We start from the raw sequence: 4,910 nt of genomic DNA on the forward strand, positions 1-4,910 counted from the left end.
GCCCCTCAAGAATTTGCTATTCTAATAATGGTAAATAAAGAAACCTGAAGCTAATTTTAATATCCCTCTGTAATGTATCACTCTTACTTCCAAGTGGATCTCCCTACATCTAAAATATATGAGCTTACTTCTTTTAAATGATACAGATTTTTAAATCTAAAGTTTTGGAAGGTCATCAATGCTCTTTGTAAATGAAACTTTGTATGTAGAAGAACTGAATTCAACATTAATATATTCATATTGCTATTGCATACACAAAATGAAAATGAATGTGTGATTATTTGCTGAATGTGCCTGATATTAAGCTGTCTTTAAATATAGACAGATAAATCACTCATATATCTAAACAATAGTGAATTTTTGTCTTGTTTTAATGGAGAAGTAGGGGAAGAATAATGAAAGTTGAGCTCTATTATTGGCACCTTTTTTTGTTGTCTTTGTAAATTTCTGAGAGATGAAGATAGACAATTTGTGACATATTTGTCACCACATTTAATTTGTTGTAGCCTCTTTAAACTCAGTGTCTAGCTCTAATTTCCAGTTTGTTGTTCCCCACTAGGAATCTGAACAGTATCTTTGATATGTTAGTTGAGGAAGAGGTTTAAGGTTTCCATTTGCCTCTTCACTCTGGCCTATTCTTTCATTTCACTCCGATCAGTTTCTCCTCTAAACAGATATCCCTGTGAAAATGGGGTTATGTTTCTTCCTTTCTCCATTCTCAAAGTTAGGAGAGAACAACAAACGCTTGGTGGAATTTAGACATGATTTTATCTTGGGGGCATATGCAAAGAAGTCAGAAAAAAGAAAAATAATCAGGGCTTAGATGAGAAGAAAAACCTAAGACAAGCAATGCTCTGCCCCTGGTAATTTGGCAATCAGATCAACAACTAGGAGAGCATGAAGTTAATAAACAATGTTCAAAAAGCAGTAACAGAAGTGGAATAAATTGTTACCATGGAGTAGAAGATGCAGATGACTCTATGGACCAGAAAGTATCATAACATAAGTGGGTGGATCAAGCTAAGTAGGGTGGTCTAGAAAGCATGTGTCTTCCAAGGGAGGGAATTGTTGTCAGTTACAGCCAATTGTTTGCATTTAGGAACCTCAGCATGTGACAACTGCTGTCTTCATGCTGCTGATGATTTATGGTTAACCTTTCACTAGGAAATTTTTGACAGATCACTTTCTGGAGAAATCGTGCAGGCAAAAAAACACATCTATGGACAGAATCAGCTCACAGATCATCAGTTTGAGAACTCTGTCCTCTTCTCACTTTTTCTTTATTATTTGACAAATAGTCCAAGCTAAATAGGGCTCTGATACAAGAACTATTGCAAACAAAAGTCACACCTACTTCTGAGGTTTATAGTTTGATGGGTTCACACATCTGTCTTAATATAGCTACTTGCTGAGTTAAATCAATAGATGAGAGACACTGTATTAATGGTGTTCTGTTTGCTAAGAAAATTGCCAGCAATACAATTGACCACATGTGTACAGAATGAAATATATTTATTTTTTTCCCAGGTTACAACTTTAAAATCTTGTAAAATCAGGCTCAAAGTAATGCATACTGACTGTATGAAACACATTAAAATATAATCCAAGGAAATATATGGTTAATATTGCACATCTTTTAAAATACTTCTTTAGAGTCATTTTATTAAGCTTAAAACAATTGCCAGATACCAGTTTGTGTTCACACTTCAAAAACTACAAATGGAAAATCATCTAGTTTTATATTATAACTAAGCATGAATAAGCCCTGTTATTGAACCAAATGCTAACTTTGTAAAATGCAATATTAGGAATAATTTTTACATTACTGCACCATGATTTTAAATTAAAGAAATTTTGTGATATGAAAGATGGTTTAATAAAACCACCATTAAAATTTTGACTTATTTAATTTGTACAGTATATCTCAAAAGATACAAATTGACATTAGATTACTAATGAGAGTCTGTGGGTTTGGATATCAACTGTTTAAGAGGGTTTTCACCTCGGTGGGATTTACTGATATCATTTTTCCCATTTAAAATTACTCTCCAAATATATACAACAGGAGTTTTGTTTGGGTAAAAAATGTTATATAAAGAAGATATTATATCATTCTTCTTTAGTAAGTATTAATAGGATTTAAAATCAAGAATAGACATTACACAAAAATAAAATGCATGCATTTTGTATGTTAAAAATATTCTTAATTTGAGGGTCATATATTATATCTGATAGAGTTGATCATGTCAGCTTACTTTTTTAGACAATACTACTTCCCCAAAAAGCAAGAACATGTATACCAACTGCGAACTATATTGAACAGTTTCTCATTAGGCATTTTGCTTTTGCAAAGAAACTAAACATTCTCCATTCTCAAAAATGTCTAAACCCTTCAAGTTAGAATACAAATTTGAACATGTGGATAGGATAGTATATTGTATAGTATATAGCTAGCTTTCAGGTTCCTTCTCTACTTTGTAGATTCATAAGTGCGTGAATTGTCTAGAATTTTATATATCAGAGACTCAGATTGACTACTTTTTACAAACAAGAGTAAAGGAAACTCCAAAAGTTTGAGTAAATTGCTCAAAGTCACACAGAAACTGAGCCAGTTAAATCAGTATAAGCTCCAACCATTTTCCATATCACTAACTAACGCTTGTGGTGAAAAGTTCTAGCAGATGACCAAACAATTATTTTTATAACTTTCCAGTGAAGTATGAGATGTTTCCATATTTTCAGTAATTCTGCAGTATTCTGCAGGAAGCCTTAAGGCTAAAAGAAACATTTTTCATATCTCCGATTTGCTAAAAGAAATAATAGAGAAAAAATGGTATTACTTCAGTTTTCAATGTTTCTCTTTTTAAGAGGCATAGGTTATTTAAATAATTGGCAAAAAATTGTGCTATTATCCTAAGGCATTAAAATGTATTTAATAGTGTCTCTTACAAACATGATGATATGTTTATAAAAAGTCTCAGGCATATTCTACATGCTTCATTCATAATTTAAGACCAGTTCCCAATTCTCATATGTCAATACATATGCTGTTCCTTTAAGCTTCTTTTAAGTCTTATGTCTCAGAGTTCAAATGTAAAGTAAGATAAATATTATACAATTTTTGTGCTTTAGAATATCAGGTTCTGTGTCTATGATGGATTTAATGTTGAGTTCTCAATCAGGAACATAATCTCCATTTAAATAAATACGGGGCAACACACACCACAAGGATCTACTTTCTAGTTGTTGTTGCTTCTTTTTCCTGTTTCCAGGTAACATTTGGCAGCACGTGAGAGACTGCCTGGGCTTTATAAAATGAATTCTGAATCAAATTACACTATATAGTAATTTTAACTCTATTGTAAGAAGTTGGAGAAATCCTGCAGTATTTCAACAAGGCTGTAGTATAAATAGCCTAAGGTATACTTTCTTTCATACAATAGACAAGTGTGTGTGTGTGTCTGTGTGTGTGTGTGTGTATGCATGTATGTGCATGTTTATGTGTGTTAACAATGGTCAGTTGTGATTATGTTTATGAGTGATTTGTGAAGTTATTTTGTGTCTTGTGTTTTCCTGTATTATAAGAAAATATTTAATAAATGTACCTCAATTTTATATTCAGAAATCTTTTTAAATGTAGATAATTTTATTTTCTAAGCACTAATTTAATTATATATTCATTCAAGATGATTTCTGTAATTGAGAGCTCCAAGGCAAACTAAATAGAAGATGTTTTTTCATTCAGACCCCAGATGTTCTATTTTTATTTTAGTCTCTCTTTTTTAAAAAAGAAATTTCAATAAATTTAGGGATACAGGTGGTTTTTGGTTACATGGATGAATTACATAGTCGTGAAGTCTGGACTACTAGTTTACCTCTCACTTGAATAGTGTACATTGTACCCAATAGATGACGCCTTTATCCCTTACTCCTCTCCCACTCTCCTTCTTTCCCAGTCTCCAGAGTTTGTTATACCACTCTGTATGCCTTTGTGTACCATAATTTAGCTCCCACTTACAAATGAGAATATGTGGTGTTTGGTTTTCCATTCCTGAGTTGCTTCACTTAGGATAATGGCCTTCAGTTCTATCCAAGTAGAAGCAAGATCTTTTTGAAGCAATTTCTATTTATAATTTTGACCAAGATGATATCAGCTATCACGTTTTTCATAACTTTCTTTCTCTTCTAAGCCTTAATGGTCACTAAGAGGTATTCAATTAGTTCTCTATGGGATAATGTGGATTTGCATTACAAGAATCTGTATGAAATTATGTCAACAGTGGAGATGATTATCCCAGGCTACTGCGGCTACTGCTTGGTGTCTAGATAGTAACAATACTATTTTCCTTACAGCAAACTTTAAATGGAAAAATGACAAACTGACCGTGTCTACAGGAGAACAATAAAAAAGCCAAATGATCTGTTTCCCTCTGGAAATAAAACTGAGGGAACAAAGGGTATTTAATGTGGATATGTGAAAAGAACTCATGATATTAGTCTTCAAAGCCAGGAAATACTGTCACACTGAAATAGTTTTTAAACTGTAAAACCAGAGGAAAAAGAAAGGAGGCAGTTTTCGGCAGAAATGAGCTGCCCTTGCTGGACGTGGTGGTTCACACCTGTAATCCCAGCACTTTGAGAGGCCAAGGTGGGCAGATCGATTGAGCCCAGGAGTTCTAGATCAGCCTGGGCAACATGGCAAAACCCCTTCTCTACAAAAACACAAAAATGCTCCAGGCGTGGTGGCACGCATCTGCAGCTCCAGCTACTCAGGAAGCTGAGGTAGGAGGATCTCTTCAGCCCAAGAGGCGGAGGTTGCGAGGTTGCAGTAGCTGAGATCTCACCACTGCCCTCCAGCCTGAGCAAAAGACCAGACCCTGACTCAGACAAAAACAAACAAACAAACAAAT

Source organism: Piliocolobus tephrosceles, chromosome 2, assembly GCF_002776525.5.
Source record: "Piliocolobus tephrosceles isolate RC106 chromosome 2, ASM277652v3, whole genome shotgun sequence".
NCBI classification, from domain to species: Eukaryota; Metazoa; Chordata; class Mammalia; order Primates; family Cercopithecidae; genus Piliocolobus; species Piliocolobus tephrosceles.